The sequence below is a fragment of the Emys orbicularis genome, chromosome 3 (assembly GCF_028017835.1).
Source record: "Emys orbicularis isolate rEmyOrb1 chromosome 3, rEmyOrb1.hap1, whole genome shotgun sequence".
NCBI lineage: Eukaryota > Metazoa > Chordata > Testudines > Emydidae > Emys > Emys orbicularis.
Genome location: NC_088685.1, coordinates 128,356,516 through 128,377,561, shown reverse-complemented (window position 1 = coordinate 128,377,561; position 21,046 = coordinate 128,356,516).

Below are 21,046 nucleotides of genomic sequence, written 5' to 3'. Positions count from 1 at the left end.
TCCCTTCTATGGCCCATTCTATAAGTCAGGAGTTAAGTGCCTCTGTACATTATGTGAGGGTAATTAGGGCATTCAGCAAACATTTGTAGAGCTATCAATCACAGCATTATATCTTCCACATGAAAGCCATGCTGAGCTGCAAAGTGCAGTCACAGATAATGTATTCTGACATTTAATTTATATGAGTATATCAAGTGTCTCCCTTCAACGCATTCTTCTGCTTATTTTGTTTCTATAAGGTCACTGTCTGTTGTGTAAATATTTGTACTACAGTAATGCCCAGAGGTCCCAATCAGGATCCATTGTGTAAAGTCTATGTGCATTATAGATGGAGCTGGTAGTGCTGCCAATTAATTAAGGTTGCCCAATGCTTTCCATTATAAGACTCTTATTTTCAATTGCTTGAAACCTTGCAGAATTTTAACCATTTCAGCTGAAGTTTTTCATGTGAGGTGTCAGTCACAAGCTAAATATTTTTGGAAAGTTTCAGCAAAAATGGTTCAGCCATTTCAAGAATGAGGTTAGAGAAAAATGTTGTTTTGCCCATGTTAAACCAAAACAAAAAAACAAAAAACCCCACCTCACACCCGTTTTGTTGAGAAGCTTTAGCACCTCCATGCTTTGGAGCCAGGGCCGGCTCCAGGCACCAGCTTGTCAAGCAGGTGCTTGGGGCCGCCGCTCCGGAGGGGGGTGGCACGTCCAGGTATTCGGCGGACGGTCCCTCACTCCGCCTCGGAGTGAAGGACCTCCCGCCGAATTGCCGCCGCAGATCGTGATCGCGGCTTTTTTTTTTTTTTTTTTTTTTTGGGCTGCTTGGGGCGGCCAAAACCTTGGAGCCGGCCCTGTTTGGAGCAGGAACTTGACATTTGGCGGGAGGGTTGACTTTGTGTCAGGGTTCAGAGTAGCAGCCGTGTTAGTCTGTATCCGCAAAAATAACAGGAGTACTTGTGGCACCTTAGAGACTAACAAATTTATTAGAGCATAAGCTTTCGTGGGCTACAACCCACTTCTTCGGATGCATATAGAGTGAACCATATATTGAGGAGATATATATACACACACATACAGAGAGCATGAACAGGTGGGAGTTGTCTTACCAACTCTGGCCAATTAAGTAAGAGAAAAAAAACTTTTGAAGTGATAATCAAGATGGTTCAGTACAGACAGTTTGATAAGAAGCAAGTGTGAAAATACTTACAAGGGGAGATAGATTCAATGTTTGTAATGGCTCAGCCATTCCCAATCCCTATTTAGCCCTGAGTTGATTGTGTCTAGTTTGCATATCAATTCCAGCTCAGCAGTCTCTCGTTGGAGTCTGTTTTTGAAGTTTTTCTGTTTTAAGATAGCCACCCGCAGGTCTGTCAAAGAATGGCCAGACAGGTTAAAGTGTTCTCCCACTGGTTTTTGAGTATTATGATTCCTGATGTCAGATTTGTGTCCATTAATTCTTTTGCGTAGAGACTGTCCGGTTTGGCCAATGTACATGGCAGAGGGGCATTGCTGGCACATGATGGCATATATCACATTGGTAGATGTGCAGGTGAACGAGCCACTGATGGTATAGCTGATGTGATTAGGCCCTATGATGGTGTCACTTGAATAGATATGTGGACAGAGTTGGCATCGGGCTTTGTTACAAGGATAGGTTCCTGGGTCAGTGTTTTTGTTCAGTGATGTGTGGTTGCTGGTGAGTATTTGCTTTAGGTTGGGGGGTTGTCTGTAAGCGAGGACAGGTCTGTCTCCCAAGATCTGTGAGAGTAAAGGATCATCTTTCAGGATAGGTTGTAGATCTCTGATGATGCGCTGGAGAGGTTTTAGCTGGGGGCTGAAGGTGACAGCTAGTGGTGTTCTGTTATTTTCTTTGTTGGCCCTGTCTTGTAGGAGGTGACTTCTGGGTACTCGTCTGGCTCTGTCAATCTGTTTTTTCACTTCAGCAGGTGGGTATTGTAGTTTTAAGAATGCTTGATAGAGATCTTGATAGAGATAGAGACAAGCACCTACAAGATCTCTATCAAGCATTCTTAAAACTACAATACCCACCTGCTGAAGTGAAAAAACAGATTGACAGAGCCAGACGAGTACCCAGAAGTCACCTCCTACAAGACAGGGCCAACAAAGAAAATAACAGAACACCACTAGCTGTCACCTTCAGCCCCCAACTAAAACCTCTCCAGCGCATCATCAGAGATCTACAACCTATCCTGAAAGATGATCCTTTACTCTCACAGATCTTGGGAGACAGACCTGTCCTCGCTTACAGACAACCCCCCAACCTAAAGCAAATACTCACCAGCAACCACACATCACTGAACAAAAACACTGACCCAGGAACCTATCCTTGTAACAAAGCCCGATGCCAACTCTGTCCACATATCTATTCAAGTGACACCATCATAGGGCCTAATCACATCAGCTATACCATCAGTGGCTCGTTCACCTGCACATCTACCAATGTGATATATGCCATCATGTGCCAGCAATGCCCCTCTGCCATGTACATTGGCCAAACCGGACAGTCTCTACGCAAAAGAATTAATGGACACAAATCTGACATCAGGAATCATAATACTCAAAAACCAGTGGGAGAACACTTTAACCTGTCTGGCCATTCTTTGACAGACCTGCGGGTGGCTATCTTAAAACAGAAAAACTTCAAAAACAGACTCCAACGAGAGACTGCTGAGCTGGAATTGATATGCAAACTAGACACAATCAACTCAGGGCTAAATAGGGATTGGGAATGGCTGAGCCATTACAAACATTGAATCTATCTCCCCTTGTAAGTATTTTCACACTTGCTTCTTATCAAACTGTCTGTACTGAACCATCTTGATTATCACTTCAAAAGTTTTTTTTCTCTTACTTAATTGGCCAGAGTTGGTAAGACAACTCCCACCTGTTCATGCTCTCTGTATGTGTGTGTATATATATCTCCTCAATATATGGTTCACTCTATATGCATCCGAAGAAGTGGGTTGTAGCCCACGAAAGCTTATGCTCTAATAAATTTGTTAGTCTCTAAGGTGCCACAAGTACTCCTGTTATTTTTGTGTCAGGGGTTTGGCTTTGCTGCTGTTGTGGAAAAACTGCCTGTAGTTGATCAAATTATAAGCCTTAGAAACACCTCATTTCACATATGCTGAAGAGTCTCTTGTAAGGTTTTGGCAGCTAAATTCCCTGAAGATTCCATCTGTGTGGAACATGCTCCAGCCTGGGGCTGCAGGGGATGAGTACGACTTTCCCTGCAGGGAGACTGTCACTCCTGTTCTCTCTGCGCTCCCCCAGCTGGTAACCAGGCAGTGAGGAGGAGGAGGCTGGTTGACTGGACTAGAATACAGAAGGAACAAGAGTCAGCCTTGGGGAGGTGGCAATGGAGGGAGTGGGTGGAGGTGACTGGGATGAGGAGTCAGGGAAGGCAGGAGACTGGAGTGAGGAGCCTGACAGGGGAGTGAGGAAGAGCTAGGATGGGGAAAGGAACAAGCTGGAGGGGAGAAGGGAGTCAGGCTTGCAGGGGAACAGAGGTAGATGGGTTTCTAACCATTCGAGTATCCACCCCTCAGAACCTGGAATAGACCCCAGCATTCCTGAATCTCACCATTCCCCTGTCAGCAAATATTGGTGAACCCCACTGGCAAAGTGTGTGCCATCCCCCTCTAGTGGCTTGGTCCTTAGAGGATAACCGCCTACTACTGCTACCAGTTATGCTAGTATCTACAATGGAAGAGGTCTTTGTAGTGGATCTAAAGGTTTGAACCCTGCTGATGACCCATGTGGGTGTCAATATGATGTGTCATGATAGAATTTGTTTATTCAATTTGCTTTATTTAAAAAAACCTAGGAAAGTGTGTGTGTGTGTGTGTGTGTATACACACACACACACACACACACACACACACACACACACACACACACACTTTGCAAAGTCAAGCACTCATAAATTAGGAAATGCCAGAATTAAGGTTTCTCGTACAACCTTAATCAGCCTCCTTGCACATACGCTTAGTGTTAGTATTTAAATACATTGACACACTACTTTTCTGTCTGGATGCCTGCCTCATTCAGTGCACAGATTGACCAGCACTGGGGATGAATCAGGGTTTTGTAGTGAAGGAGGCTCTTGGGTCCTGCCATGAATATTTTTACCACAGCTCCCTCCCCTAGTGATAGGAAATTCTTTCAACAATTTTTGCATGCAGTTTGCTGATTAGTGTGCTCAGTTCCCTCTAAGCTGCGCGGCTGTGCAGCAGGCTATCAAGGGCCATGCAAGCGGGGAGAGGCGCCTCTGCCTCGGCCCTGTGCTACGGCGGGGAGAGATCTGGGGGGAGTCCTCTGTCCCCGCCACAGCCCTAGGGCAGCCTGCACCCCAAACCCCTCATCCCTGGCCCCACCCCAGAGACTTCATCCCCAGTTGGAGTCCTCACCCTTTGCACCCCAACCCTCTGCCCCAGCCCTGAGCCCCCCTCCTGTGCTCCAAACCCCTCATCCCCGGCCTCACCCCAGAGACCTCACCCCCTGCATCCCAATTCTCTGCCCCAACCCTGAGCCCCCTCCAACACCCCAAACCCCTCGGCCCCACCCCAGAGCCCGCACCCCCAGCTGGAGCCCTAACCCCCTGCACCTTTGCCCCAGCCCTGAGCCCCCTCCCACACTCCGAACCCCTTGGCTCCACCCTCGCTACACATCAGTTCCATATTGGTGCACATAACAAAATTCATTCCGCACATGGATGTAAAAAATTAGAGGGAACACTGCTGGTGTGTATTGAGAATAGGTTTTTGAAACTATTAAGCTACTTGTTAGCATATCACTGGATACACCATATGCAGAATTATTGTGGTATTCTTGTACTGGACTTTTGCTTTGGTAAAGGGCTTATTATGAACTGAGTTTTTGCTTGGCAGAGGGCGTTCCTTATATCTTATCTGCTATAGAATTTTGAGGTTGGAATAAATAAGGATCATATGACCCATTCTCTTTTCATTACATTGAAAAATTGCCCAAGGGACATTCCTGTTTGTCTGTAAGCGTTAAATAATTCTTTTGTAAAACTGTGTTGTATATGACTTGCAGGGCCAGATTTTCAAAAACAGCCTCTAAATTTTTACCTGCAAATGTGTTTGTGCAAAACACTATAGGTATGTGTGAAAGAAGGATTTATACAGGCACCCCCATAAAAACACCTGACAAATTAGCTTATGAAATTTTTTTTTCATTCAGAAATGATTGCTGTATAAACTTGAGAGGCTGGATTGAGGCAAAACTGCAATAAGGTGTTATTTAAGAGCAAGGCACATTGGGAACCCTCTCTAGGGTAAGAGTTACTAGAGGGTGGGAGAGCAGTCGGAGTTAGACTTTGGGAAAGGAAAGACCTGTAGTCACTGCAATAAGGAGTATAGCAAGGGAATCTAGCTTATACCTGCTTTTTTTTCTGTTCCCCTTTGATGCTAGTAAACTGAGATTTGGCCTTCTATCCATTTAGTTCTTGGGTGCTGAGATCCAGATGATGCATTACACAATCTGTCTTGAACCTTCCTGTTTGTGTTACGGTGGCATAATATAGTGCAGTAAAGCTGAAATGTGTTCTACTACAGTACTGTTTACTTTGATACCGTGTTTAAACTCCATTCATAAGGCAGGCAATACATAACCTAAAACAAACATTAACAAAAATGTTGTAACCGTGACATTGGGCAATGTTGGTTCATATGGACTCACTGTAGTATCACATCATGTACGCCGTGGAGATAGTTCAACAGATAAATAACCAGTTAAAGGAAAGAGCTACATTAACACACCAAGTGAGTTACACTCATATCTAGTTTAAACAGTGCATTTCCATTGACTTCATAGAATTGCAGGCCTGAATTTGGTTTAGGCATGTTAATGTAGCTTTTGTTCCTTTAACTGGATTATTCATCTGTTGAAATTTCTCTGTTTATCGTGGCGTTTATGCTGTGATACTGCACTGTGTCTGAATGAATTTTACACAATGCTGTCATTGCATCATTTATGCTAGTTCCTTTCCTTTCCTTCCTCTACAAATTGTTTCCTCGCCTGCCTGCTTGGAATTGAATCCCACTCAGCTAGCATAGCACAGTGTTTGGAGCTTGTGATAGCACAAAGATAACTACATACAGAATAATAGGCATTGCAGCTGAGCAGCCCAAACAAATGACTTTAAAGGGGTCCCAAACATTGCTTTGTTAAGTTCACTCCTGGTTATTTAATTACCTGTAGCCCTGAGACTTTTGCAGTAATAGATCACTTCTTTTTTTTTTTTTTCCTCCCCCCTAAACCCTCTTGTTCTTGGGCCGGAACTCCAGAATTAGATTTTCTTGTTAGGAGATAAATGAGTAGCCACAGACTCATGATAGTCACTCCTCATTCAGGTTTAGGGATATCGTTCCTATTACAATATTATTTACTTTATTATCCGTGCCCAGGATTGTCAGCCACCTTCCAATACAGACAAAAGACATAAGCTTATATGAAGCTTATAAATTAATTCCAGACATGACACAACTGGAGGTGTGGGGGGTTACAAGACAACCGAGCAGGAGAGAGGGAAAGATAGGGCTAACTTTAAAAGATTATACATATGCTCAGTGAATCAAGTGCACATCATGATGGAGCAAAGACTTTGTTCTAAAATATAATAAAAACAGGAAGCTGGGCACCTAACTGGCCAGTTTCATGTAGGTATGGTGGAAGAGGAAGGAGATGATGATGTGGCTTTGGGGACCAGCTCGGAAGGGCATTCTGTTGTGGGGAGAGGGTGGTAAAAAGCACAGAGACAGTTATGAGATGAGTGGCCAAACAGGGTGCTAGGCTGACTTCCTTGGTGGAGCAAGGTGCCTGTAGTTGCATTGAAAGGTATGGGAAATCAACAGTAAAGCTTACAATTCCAAGGGCTTATCTACGCTACTGGCTGGATCGATGGGCAGCGATCAATCCAGCGGGGGTCGATTTTTATCGTGTCTAGTATAGATCGACCGCTGATCACTCTAGCGTTGACTCCGGTACTCCACCTCAACGGGATGCGCAAGGTGAATCGATGGGAGAGCGTCTCCCATCGACACACTGCAATGAAGATACCATGGTAAGTAGATCTAAGTACGTCGACTTCAGCTACGTGAATAACATAGCTAAAGTTGCGTAACTTAGATCAATTTCTCCCCCCCTCCATAGTGTAGACCAGCCCTAAGCAAAGTAATCTTACATGCTTGGAGAGGAATAAAGAGCATGTGTTTGGACAGTCACTCAATCTCTCTTCAGACATGAGCCATGTGTCACTCAAGGCTACCCCAGCATGGGAATAGATATGTCTGCATCTGTAATGTAAAGGATGTTTATTCCACTGATTTACTTTTGATAAGGACCTCTGAGCCTTTGAGACAGCGTGCTAATGATTGTCTCAGTTCTTGATTCAGGCATCTGAGTTGTAGCCCATCCAAGGCATTGGGCGGTGTCTCCTGTGACAGTTTTGAGTTGAGCTCTTCTGTCAGATTTTCTTCTCCCGCTCAGATAGAACTGGCTGCATAGCAATGGCAGTGTTTTATCTCTCCATCACATTTTTTGCTATAGTTACAGTTGATGCATTTTGCTCGAAGCAAAGTTGTGCTCAGTCCAGGCTCTCTCCTTCTCGCTTTTGTTGCAACTGCTGTGCTGTGGCAGGCTGCCATTTTTCTAAACTCAGTATTCACACACAGACCTTTCTGCAGGACGGGAATGGCCAGGATTATGCATGTTTGCAGTGTGTCCTTGGTAGCAAGGAATTACTTACAATGCAAGGGGGATTCTTCCCACTGTGAGCAATGTGCTTATTGAGCTGTACTTTGGTCCCCATCCAAAGAGACAGATTTTTGTAAATAGGAGGAAAATCAGTAGTTTGGGTTTTTGTTTTTAACATAGATTCTTTTTAGATGTAGATCACTTTTAATTTTCTATATTTTTAGCAAACTTTTGTCCTGTGTGCTTTATTGTGTGTGTTATACAGTACTTTTCACTAACTACCAATATAAATTCAATGCTATCCTGGACATATTGCAACCAATTGTTTCACTGTGGAAGAATATGCAGGGTTGCATAAATATATATATATATTTTTAAATAGTCCCAAATTTATTTCTGAGTTAGCAGTTTCCAATATTGACTTTGGTCTCCTGTCAGCAAAAGGGATGTGTTCACACTGAATCCCAAACAAAACATTTTCACTGCCTGGGGCAAATGCACATAAATATTTAAGAGTACAACCAATCTGCTATAAAGCTTGTTCTCCTTGCCCTCTCAAGTTTGAGGAGAAGATTAACTTTTTTTTTTTAATTTGACTTATTTTTAGCTCCCAACCACTTAATTATTAGTGTGGGTGCTTCTATCACACCCAAAACAATTACCATGCAAATCTGGACCTTTTAAGAGTTGCCTCATATAATGATTGGTTTCTGTTGGGACCAAATTCCCAGGAATATCACCCTTCTGGGCGCTCATTTTATGAGAGTAATTTAGGAACACGGTAAGCCCATGAGATGGGCTAAGTAAGCCAAAGCTGGCTGATGAACAAACAAGCCACAAGTTTGTGATTTAAAAAATAAATGAAGCAAAAAGTTTTCCACAGCCAGAATTTGCCATATAAATTTAAATGTCTTTGTGCAGCCAGAGCTCCAAGATCAAAAACTGAGCTCCTAGAGTAGGCCAGAACAGGCTGAGAGAAACACCAATACTCACTCCTATTATATTCACTCTGCAACCAACAGCCTTCACTAACTGCAATTCCAACAAAAATCTCAAGATCAAAGGCTACCAGATCCTTACTTTGAACATGTCTGCTCTCTAAATACTGGGATCCTGATCATTTTCTAGATTTATAGATTCTAAGTCCAGAAGGGATGATTGTGATCATCCAATCTGACCTACTGTATAACACAGGCCATAGAACTTCCCCAAAATAATTCCTAGATTTTAAATCAAGATTGATTTTAAAATTGTCTGATGGAAAATCCACCATGGTGCTTGGTAAATTGCTCCAAATTCTGGATACAGCCTGAAAGATACCTAATAAACCAGACAGGGCAGCACAAACAGTGTGCAGAGTAGTTTAAGGTCAGAGTTAAGGGTGATTGGGTACCTCAGTTCTGCCTTTCCATGCTTCATTTTATTTATCTTGACATAGAGTTTCCTGGTCCTCTAACATTTATTGTTTGTAAAGCCACAATGTTCTAATCAGGTTTAGTTTGAGTAAGGCATTGATATAATCTCTCTGCTATATCGCTAGATTAACTTTTCTTTTGGGGGGGGGATGTGATTGTTAAATTTTTATAGATTTTATAAGAAATAATCTGTGGCACCTTGATATTCCAACATTTCTGAGTTTAGAAGAATTTACTAAGTGTGTTGGACCCATCAATGCACATTACAGGTACCTTGATTTGAAACTTTTGAGTTTTGTATGTGCGTGCAGCTGCGTCTAGCAGGCTTTGGGTTCTGGCAAAGATTGTAAAGTATTTATGGGGAAACTTCTACAGTTTGCTGGTGCAGCTTGCAAAATCCTGGCCCTAGGGCCAATGATTTAGGACAGCATTAACCCAGGTGCTTGTGTGTGTGACTTTCAAGCGGAGCAGAAATATATATTGTTGATACAAGTTTACTTCTCTACCTCCAGAGTCTAAACCCAATTACCAAACATACACCTTCATGAAACTGGAAGTGCGTGGGTGGGTGTACACCATTCAAAATTGCTTTTTAAAAAAAGGTGAAAACTCCATTAAGTAGATATAGCCATTCATGAGGCCTTTGCACTTGGAGGGGGGCTGTGGGAGATCTGCCAGTGATCTGGTTCAAGCACATACAGTGAAGTCAGTAACTGACAGCCATAGAAACAAAGTTCTTATACTAGTTTGTATATATTCTCTGGAATACTTTACTAACCAATATTAATACTGAACAATAACTGAGTGGAAAATATTTATGCATTAAGACTTCTAAACAAATTCTCAAGCTGAGCCAAGCATTAGCTCCACACTACCACAATTCTGAAAGATTAACTTTTGTATTATTTGGCTATTCTTTGATTCCAGTGAAAGAGACAAAGCAAGGGTTCTGTTATGCACTGAAGAAGGTATACGTATTTTAAAGCCCCTGTTTTGACATCCATATATTTCTGTCCAGAATGACAAAAACCCCAAAAAGATGATGAAAGATGACAACGGGAAGAAGAGGAACAACAAATCATCATTTAGTGATGAAGACAAAGAAGATGCAATGAAACAGGCCCTGCTAGAACAGGTAATTTCAGTACGATGTTTGCAGATAACTTAAACTACTATATGTAATAATTCCATAGTTAGAACATTTGGATTGCCAGAACCCAGAGAGCTCTCCATGGTTATCCACATGGCCTGATGGCTTCTCTGGTTGTAGGGCTCATTCATTCCTTTGGCTGATAAAGGAACTGATGCTGATGTTAATGCCCATTTTACCCTTGTGTGGTGTTCCATTAATTTCAGTGGCGTTGCTCTTGACCTACTTCAGTGTAAATGAGAGAAAAATTGGACCCAATGATCCAGATCTAGTATTTAAAAACTCTCCTCAAACTGGAAGACTCATGGGAATTGAGGTAGCTGTAATTACCAGTATACTACTTGGGAGAGTCAGGTTGCTCTTATAACGGATAGGTTGTTTTTTTGCAGATAAACCAGGGAGTATGGCGTATTAGCTATTTGTAAACTCTTAGGTTAGAATGCTCAGCTGTCTATCAAACTGAAACTTTAGCAAAAGTAAACATTTATATGGACAATATTAGTGAATGTTCATTTCATAATATGGCAGTTGCCAGGTACCACCTTATGTGGTGTAATGGAAGGCAATTTTTTTCACCTTTATACTTCTATAGGTTGCTGTGTAGTTGTGACCTGGCTTGTGCCTACCTGGCGGGTTTACTACTGCACTTTGGATGACGCAGAAACTGTCAGGTGTGCGTGTCCTAACTCCAACATTGCTAATGGCTAAAGCAAATTCTCCGTTAGCTCAAGTGCCTGTGTGAAGTTCTGAGTGGCCATGGCATGTAGTAGTGTACCAGTCTTGAAGTCCTAGAAGGTGCCAAAGGGGTGTTACTATATTAAGTTGAAGAGACACTGTCGTATTTAAAGCCCCAATTTTCATTGATTTAAAGAAGATAAATCTTATAAATATTTTTTTCTTTCTGTAATATCTCCCTGATGGACATCTGTGTACAGACACACAGACAAAGTAGTATATAACATATAGAGATGTTGTGGGTTGTTGCATCATATCACCATACAACTGTGATGCTATAATAAGTTCTTTGGGAACTTGGCAATCAAAACATATATCTGTTGTCAGGGTCCAAAACAGTTTATATAGAAAAGCAGGCACCCTTACTTACTTAGCTGCCATTGAGTAAAGCACGCATATCTACTGAAAATTGATTTGGGGCCTGGCAGTTTACTGAGACACTGATCACAGAAATTCTTCAGCTGTGGCAGGGGTAAAATGGATGACCATATGCTCCGCTTGGGCCAGTGGGAACCTGGTAGTATTGAACCGGACCATAGTCAACAGCACCATCTGCTGGGAACTCACTATAATACTTTGAAATAAACTCAGTTATTCTGCAATATATTAACCTGAGAATATTTATATTTGTAAATATGCAGAGTGTTATCAATATAATAGTAGGTAGTATATTGGCACTTTGAATACACAGAGAAGTGAACAAAATAATTCACACTTAAGTTTCTTCTAATTTAGAATTAAGAACACCGGGTCATAGAAGATAGAGAAAGAAAAGATCTGGTAGATTCACCTGTCCCCAAACTAATGCAGCACATCGTTCCCAGATAGATCAGACATAAAGCTGATATTGCACATGCATTTAGCTCAAGGATACAAGAAAGCACTGGCTGTTGTATTGTATGACACTTATGCACTTCCAGCTTTAAGTATTGAACGGTACTTGGATATAAGTTTTTATTACTAGTGTTCAAATGACTTACTATGAAATACATAGTGACCCAAATTTTTAAAGGCGTTTTGAGATTTGTGTATAAAGTATGTGTACAACTGTGCTCTTACATTTGCATGCACAATTGTTGGGATTTTGTATATTCAAAGTTATGTAACACCAAAGTTACGAACTGACTGGTCAACCACACACCTCCTTTGGAAGTATGCAAACAGGCAGCAGCAGAGAGAGAGACACACACGAAAAGGAAATACAGTACAGTACTGTGTTAAATGTAAATACTAAAAAAAGGGAAAGTTTAATAAAAAGATTTGACAAGCTTAAAACCTGTTTCTGCACTTGTTTCATTTAAATTGAGATGGTTAAAAGCAGCATTTTTCTTTTGCACAGTAAAGTTTCAAAGCTGTATTAAGTCCATGTTCAGTTGTAAACTTTTGAAAAAACCATGACGTTTTGTTTGGAGTTACGAACATTTCAGAGTTATGAACAACCTCCATTCTCAAGGTGTTCATAACTCTGAGGTTCTACTGTAATTAGTATTGAACATGCAGTCATAGTAATTGCATGTATAAATATGTGTGCAGTTTTGCTTATGGATTTTTCAGCCATCCTTCATTATAAACCTACCCCTACGGCCTGTTCTTGAGCCACTGAAGTTGATGGCAAGACTCATTGACTTCAGTGGCACAGAACTGGGCCCTAAATATACTACTGGATAGTATTCTAGTTACTAGAATACGAACTGTATGCTTGAATACAATGATGTAGATGCAAGCTTGGCTGAGAGAGAATTTTGTTACCTGAATTATTCATTATCTAATTTTACGATATCATAGAGGGAGACCTTCTAATTGTCTGATAAGTGCTAGCCATACAGGACCTGTATGTGCACTATGACTTGGCTGACAGACTCACTGCAGCCAACCGTTAGTGGCAAGTCACTTTTTTCCATACATAGTATGCTCTCTTTTTATGAGGTATTCCGTATAGTGACTTGTTGGGGCTTAGATTTTTTTTTTCTTCCCCCTCCCCCCCCCTCCCCCCCAATCTGACTCATACCTAGAGCATCCAAATAACGAGTGTTTCCAGTGCAGCCCAGTAAGTCCCAGCAGTCATTTGACTTGAATGGAAGTTCTACTAAAACTTTTCTCGAGAAGCTCAAAAGGTCCTGGAGCTAGGAAGTATTTTAAAAAGTGTTAACTCACATGCCCTGTCATATGTCTGTTTCCTTAGCTTTATTTTATTATCATAAGTAATTCCTAAATATATCAAAGATGTTTGTCTTTCACTGTGTTTTTTTTCTCTCTTCCCCCCCCCCCCTTAATTTAAAGACCGTATAAAGCAAGTAGGGATACACAAAACAACTGTTAAAAAGCGCTTTGCCATTTTAATAGTCTCCAGAATGAGCCTAAACTGAAACTGCTTTAAAAAAACAAAACACAAAAAACTTGTTTTTTCTTCCCCGTTCTCTTGGTTTTATTTGTCACATCAAAAGCTTCTTTAAAAGAGCATGATATAGGTGTCTCTTTCTCTAATGCTTTGTGAAGCTAGTCCTTCTGAAGGTGTCTTATGACAAGAAACATCACTGAACGTTGGTGCCTGCACCTTAATCCAGGTACTGCATAAAAACAGATGCTTAGATGTGTGGATTAGATTAGAATACATCCACAGCTGGAGGGTTGTGGAGGCGAAATGTGAAGTCAGCCCCTTCCAGTCAGCACTGCAGAATATGCTTCTCTGTTTTCACGGCAGCAATCACCCCTCTTTCTGCTGAACTATTTCTCAGCCTTCTAGGAATGTTTCATCAAAAGGTTTGATAGATTTTAAATACAGTAAATGCTGTGTTATCTGGTCCTGTACTAACCGGAAAGCTCTATAAACTGGCATTTTTAATCTTTATAGAAAGTCCAGTTTATAGTCTGGTTGGCATGGGGCTGGCAGGTTCCCTACCTGGCTCCGCATGGCTCCCCAGAAGCAGCAACATGTCCCTGCTGCTCCTAAGCAGAAGCGCGGCCTCTGCCCGCAGGCACTGCCCCCGCAGCTCCTATTGGCCGTGGTTCCCAACCAATGGGAGCTGTGGAGCCAGCAGTCTGGGCAGGGCGGGGGCAGCACGCAGAGCTGCCTCAGCAGCAGGGACAGGTCACCACGCCCGAGGTGAGCGCTCCCTGCATCCGGTGCCCCAAGCCCCCTCCCAAACCCAACTCCCTTCTCCAACCCCCAGCCCTGCACCCCCTCCTGCACCCAAACTCCCTTCCTATTAGTTGACTGGAATTTTTTACTCACCGACACCCCCCCATTCCCCCAACATGCAGGATAAAAAAGCATTTACTGTAATTGTTTAAACTACAATGGTGCTGCTGCGGTCACTTCATAACTTCCTTGGCTTTTTCTTCCATCTTTCCAGGAGTTCCAGGGCCCAGGAGCTTGCTTTTCCTCCTTGCTTTCAAATGAGGACTGAATGTAACTTCCAGTGGTGCCTACCAGCTTACTTCAGGGACCAAATTCTGTGCTGATTTACATCCTGTTGAAATCAGTAGGATTGCACAGGATTTCAGTGCAGAATTGGAAGAGCCAATGTGTCTGCTAGAGGGGGTTGCAGGGAGAAATACTATAGATACCGCCATTAGATAGATGAGAGAGACATTTTCTCTTCACCCCCTCCCAACTTCTTCTTTCCGGTTGATATCCACCTCAACACAATCTCAAGTATCATCCATTCCTCACAGCAGGTTGGATGCCCATATCATTTCTTTGAGAGCAATGCAAGATGTTCTCTCCCTTCACTCCCAGCCCCTCCTAATCTGGGAGTTAGGGATCCCACTCAGCACATGGATTCTGACTCCATTCCCTGTTTGTGGTGATTCTGATGTCTGTACTTAGAACAGAAATGAGTAGAGCTGGTTGGAAAATGCAGATTCGTTGAAAGCGAATTTGAATGTCATTTTGAAACTTTGCATTTTAACCTTTTTGGAATGGAGCATTTTGATTTTTCTGTTTGTTTGTTTAACTGTGTTTTATAAAATGAGACAAGTCCACATTGAAACAATGTTTTGATCATCCCAAATTGCAGGGTTTTTTTTGGAACTTTGATTCATGGGAAATCTCAAAAAAAAAAATTTCATTCTCTTCCAGAACGGAAAAAAATTCAAAATTGCAAAACTTTCTCTGAAGCAAAAAATCTGGTTCCTGCACAACTCTAAAAGTGAGCCTCTATTCTGATCAAGAAAGTCCATGTCAATTATTTTTGGAAATGGAAGTGATTAGTGTAAAGGTGGAAAGAAAATACGCATTTAACAAAAAATAAACAAACCAAACCCCAAATTCATATGGATATTTTTTTCCAGCGCCATCTTGAAAACTACAAGAATCTATACAGGCTGAGAAATGCCATGTATGTGCGTTACAGGGATTTGTTGAACAAGAAAGTTCAAAAGCAACGAATTCAGATCCAAATGTCTGATCTCAACTTCAGACAAAATCTTGAACAGCAAGGAAGAAAAAAGGTATGATTTTTTATTTTGAGGGAAAAGAAGGGAGATTTGCCTACTGAAAATATAAGGAAATGTTTAGAAAGAAATGGAAGGCTTGACTGGAAAATTTAAGAGATCCCTCCCTTCTCCCCCCCCCCCCCCCATACCATTTTGAAGTTGTATGAGTTTCTTTTCTCTTATTAATATGCAGGGGTTAAGTGGATAACTCCCATTATATTAATGCTAATGTAACTATAAATCCCCTCCTTTCCTGGGAGGGTGGGCAAGTTGGTCTGTTGGTGGGGAATTAATTCTGAAAGTTTCAAACTCGGGATTTTCTCCTGGAAAGTGAGCTTGTTGCAAGAAGAAAAATTACTGATTTAAACTGGAAAATGTTCCTAAGAGCACAGTGAGATTAAAGATAATCCTCTTTATAAAAAAAGAAAAGTCCTTGCCTGAGTCACTAATAATTATTGATTAAAGACAAGCCAGATTTCTAAGAAACTTTTCGCCATTTTTGGTGTATGAAAACAAACTAGTTCATTTCACTTTTTCTTTCAGTAAATCACTTGCTAGAATGTATTGACATTTAATAAAATCCATTAAATGTTGTTAGCTTTTATAAAGCCTCCCCCCCCCCCTTATGTAAAAACTAAAATTTGGACTTTAAACTACCTGGCAGCATTGCTTTGAAGTAATGGATGCTGAATCCCTAGCACGATCACCTACAGTGCTTTTAATCTTTTTCTTTAATGTGGAACACAAGCCACAAAAGTAAGGCTGTGTCTATTCTGAGCTTACATGTTAATTAGTCTGGAGCTCACCCTGTTGGTACCACCAGTGGAGCTGAACTGATGATGATGCAAGAATGGGACAGTCTAAGAGAGCTCCGTGTCGATAAGACTAAAAAGTGTGTATTTGAATAGGCTAGTGCTGTAAAACGCAAGTATAGGACAGCCACTTTCAGAGGAAATTAGGACTAAAATATTTTTAAGAAATATCAAAATGTTTAAAACAAAATTAATATTTCTAATGTAGCAATCACAAAATTCTGATTTGTGGGGAAAAAACAAATGGTCTCCTTGCTCTCCTATGACACATGAAATAAAACAGATGTAAACTGAAATGAGGAGGATGGTCCCTTATGATGATGGAAGGCTTGAGAGAGAGACATGTAAATTTTTAGGAGTTGGTTTTTAGGCATCACTGGGAAATGTAATATCTGTGTGTGACTTTCTCTTCTTTGAGAATTGCCTCTGTGCCTTTTGCACTTGTGGGATATTGTGCTCTTGGTGTTGAGCTGTGGAACTGAGCAAAAGAGATCTTGCATGAAGTTGAACTTCTTGCCCTATTCTGCAGAGGGAATGCACCTCCCTATCTGTAGAGTCCTTACATTATACAGGACTCCAAGGCAGAGGGGAAGGCGGGCAGGTAGTCTGAATGCATGGAGGTGACTCTTGAAGAGCAACAGTTACTGTTAAGTACCCTCTTTCTTTTCCAAAGTCATTCAAAAGAAAAGAGGACGATGCATGTGAACCAATAAAATCACTTTTCAGGCTATCATGCAGTCATTAAAGGTATCCACATTTCTGATCCTTTGTAGGTTATGTGCTACTTTTTATTATTATTTCCCCCCCCCCCCCCCCGCTTCTTTATAACATTTGAGCACCTAAAATGCAGGAGTTCTGCAGAGGGTTTAACACAGTGGTAGGCAACCTATGGCACGTGCGCCGAAGGCGGCACGCGAGCTGATTTTCAGTGGCACTCACGCTGCCCGGGTCCTGGCCACCAGTCCGGGGGGCTCTGTTTTGTTTTAATTTTAAATGAAGCTTCTTAAACATTTTAAAAACCTTATTTACTTTACATACAACAATAGTTTAGTTATATATTATAGACTTGTAGAAAGAGACTTTCTAAAAACGTTAAAATGTATTACTGGCACGTGAAACCTTAAATTAGAGTGAATAAATGAAGACTCGGCACACCACTTCTGAAAGGTTGCCAACCCCTGGTTTAACACACCTTCTGACAACGCAAACCTATAGAGTCTGTCTGTGTTCAGGATTTATTGGTAACTCAAGGGGATAAATTTTAGACAGCAGTTTTATTATGCTTAAAGAGCTTGTATGTTGCAAAGACTTAAAAAACCAAAAAAACAAACCCTCCCTATGATGTAATACTGAGGGATAATAAAAAAATAACAATAATCCAAACCCCAGGAAGAGTGGTCGTTTTAGACTCTGCCTTATTTGTGGACTGTGTGTTAAAGTAAGTTAAGAAAAGCACCTGCTTATGCAGTACAACTCCAGTGGTCTTTCCTTTGCAGATGACTTCAAAGGCTATGGCCAAAATTTTTGAAAACAGGTGCACGAAGTTGAAACCTATATCCTTGCTTAGGCACCTACATAAATGGCCTGTCTTTCAAAAGTGTTGAGGACCCAACAGCTTCTATTAAATTCAAATCAGTTATGCCAGCAGAGATTGTGCTGTGTGTTAGTGTAAGATTTACAATATCCTTAAGCGTTCATGTCTTTGCATTTAAACACTTGGGTTTGTACATGTTGTGAGAGCTAAATAAATTTGTCAATTAGCAAATTTAACTAGACTTTGAAACTAGGCAGAATTATGTTGCAATATCTAGAAACCACAGCTGCTCCACAAAAACCAGTTTCCATAGGTTGCAGCTCCCCAAATGTGGATACTGGGAATTTGCTACCCATCCATTGCTAATGGAGCTTCTTTCCTGGAGTCTGCCTCGGCAGTGCTTGTGGATCTGTGAGAGGTTGTTAGGAGGACTTGCATTCCTCTTCTAATTTAAAAAATAAATAAATAGGAGCTATCCCCCTGAATCTTCACTGCTGAGCATGTCATGTTCACCTTAAGCACTAGAGAACACTGCTGCCTTAAATAAAAGACCACAGTTTATTTCTCAAGGCTGCATGTCAAGCTGAGAAAGTGAAACTGGGGTGGCAAGTGAGTTCTGGATCTTGGTAATCCCTCAGGAGTTAGATGGGGAAGAAGAATTGTAGAAGGAGCATTTTTGAGCAGCTGTTTATCCTCCACTGATGAATAATAATGAGGACTCCAGTATTTGATATTTTGATCTCAGGAACTAACTGGCCTTGGTTGTACAACTCATATTGGTGAATACTTACTCATGTGAGGCGTCCCACTGCAGCCAGCCAGAGTATGTCAACGCTGCATTTTAAAAACCACAGCCTCAAGTCTCCGAGCGTTGGTCTACAGACTCAGCCTTGCAAGGCTTGTGCTATGGCGCTATAAAAAGCTGTGTAGATGTTGCAGCTCAGGCTCTGAAATCCACCTTCCTCCCTGGGCTTTAGAGCCCAAACTCTAGCCAGAGCCCAGATGTCGCCACAGCTGTTTTTAGTGCTGTAGTGTGAGCTCGGAGACTCACTACTGAGGGTTTTAAAACACCGTGTAGACATACCTGCTTCTCTTATCGGGAAGGGTTCCACAGTCTAGCCTGTTGTTTCACATGTTGTAACACATGATGATGTGAAAATTGTGTTGTGTGGTGATGACAATGTACTGGGCAGGGACTGTCTCTTGTGTGTTTGCACAACCCTAGCACAGTGGGATCCTGGTTTATGATGGGGGTCCTGAGGCACCATTGCAATAAAATATAATTTAATCATAATTTTCAAGATAGCTGAACTATCCTACCAGCAGAATGTGGGAGTGTACTGGTGAAACTGGGATCCCAAAAAACTGAAACCAAGTGACAATGCTATGCTAGGAAATGCAATGTTTTATTGTTGCATGCGAACTTGTAGCATTATCTATGCATAGGGTCCTTAACAAGTTGAAGTCAAAACAATAGGGCAGCAGTGGGTCTCTTCCCCTCCCCCTTGTAACTGCATGATCACAAGCTTCACTAGATGGCGCTTGTATTAGGTTCATTTGGTGTTAACAGGTTAAAACAGTGTGTGGGAATTTACGCTACTGTTTTCAAGACTATCTGGAGGCAATAAAACAGACATGTTTATGAAATTGCAACCATTCTTAACGAGTACATGACGCTATTACAGAAATATTCTGAGCAACTTAAACTATTTAATCAGAAGCTTAGATTTTCCTGTAACAGGTTGTAATACTGAGGTCCAAATTCTCTGCTAGTGTCAATGGGCACAGTGCCAGTGACTTCAGTGGAGTTTTGCCACAATATGCTAGAGACTTTGGTCCTATTATTTTTGTTATTTCCTTCCTTCAACCCCAGCGCTCACTGCACGCACATGCACATATAGATTTTTTTTTCTACACCCTGTAAGAACTGGCATGCTTTGATTTCTTCACATTGTAAAATGAAGGAAAATCACCCTTTTAGTGCCCAAAAGATACAAGTACTGAAGGTTAAGCTCTAATATGAAAATGAAATAGGGTTGGGGAAATTTTGTCTCGGTTAAAAAACCAAAAAGATTTTGGATTTTCAGTTTTTTGACAAAAAGCTTAAAATTATCTCTGGAAAACATGTTTTCATGGAAAATGTCCTTTGCATAGTCAAAAACCATGAATTCTCCATCAAACAGTTGCAGTGGAAACTTGTCAACCAGCCCTACAATAAAGACTTAAAGGCAAATAAATAAAATTGTACTCCCCTGGGATATTGCAAGCAGGTCTCAGAACACTTCCTGTTTAATGCCCGAGTGACCTGCTACTTGTATACAAGCCATACAAAATGGAAATCAAGATGATTTCCATGTGCTCACTTCTAAAAAAATTTTAGTAACCAGATCCTGGTTTCCTCCTATATGCCAGATAATATAATAGAAAGTATGTGTAAACTTCAGTATTACATTTTTGCTTTGTTTTATTTTAAATAGTTTTATGGAATGCATTCTCGGTTAGCAGGGAAGGGGTTAATGAATTTTGTATTTTATTGCAAGAAGGTCTCTGAACAGATAATTGCACTATCCTGCAGGATCAGGGCCAGTATTTCCTTTTTGTCTGTCCCTTTCTGTCACCTTTTAAAATGTGTACTATTTCTCATGGTAAAACAGGTTTTCGAGACCTCATGGGGAGAAGAAAATGCAGAAGTCTGAGATGTTAGGTGTAAATTCCCACTTTCTTTGGATTTATTCGATCTGGTATGAAACTACATCGCTCTTCAAGATATTTACACTGCATATTAGTCCAAATAACAAGTAAACCTGAAATATTTTAGTAAATTATTCCTACCCTGGGTTCTACCAAACATGGGTTCTTCTCAAAGGCTTTAACTTGAACTTTTCTTTCAAACCTACAAACCTTTATCCTCAGCTTCTTTATAACATTTCAAAACAAAATACACACTCATTTCACCTGACAGCTTGCAGGGTCATATCTAGCTAACTAGCATTCTAAACAGCCACGGGAGTTCACAGAGAAAATAAAAATAATCTGTTCTCCATTTAAACTAATGGAGGAACCAAAGAACCTCTGCAGACAACATTATATTGCCCATTTTAAAAATGGAAGAACTCAGTTGCACTCACCATAGCAGTCAACTGTTTCTTTTTGGCTCCAGTTCGGGAAAGTGTCCCTCCTCAGGACAGAAAGTGCATACTTAAAATAAGCATGATTGAAAGTGCTGTCTTAA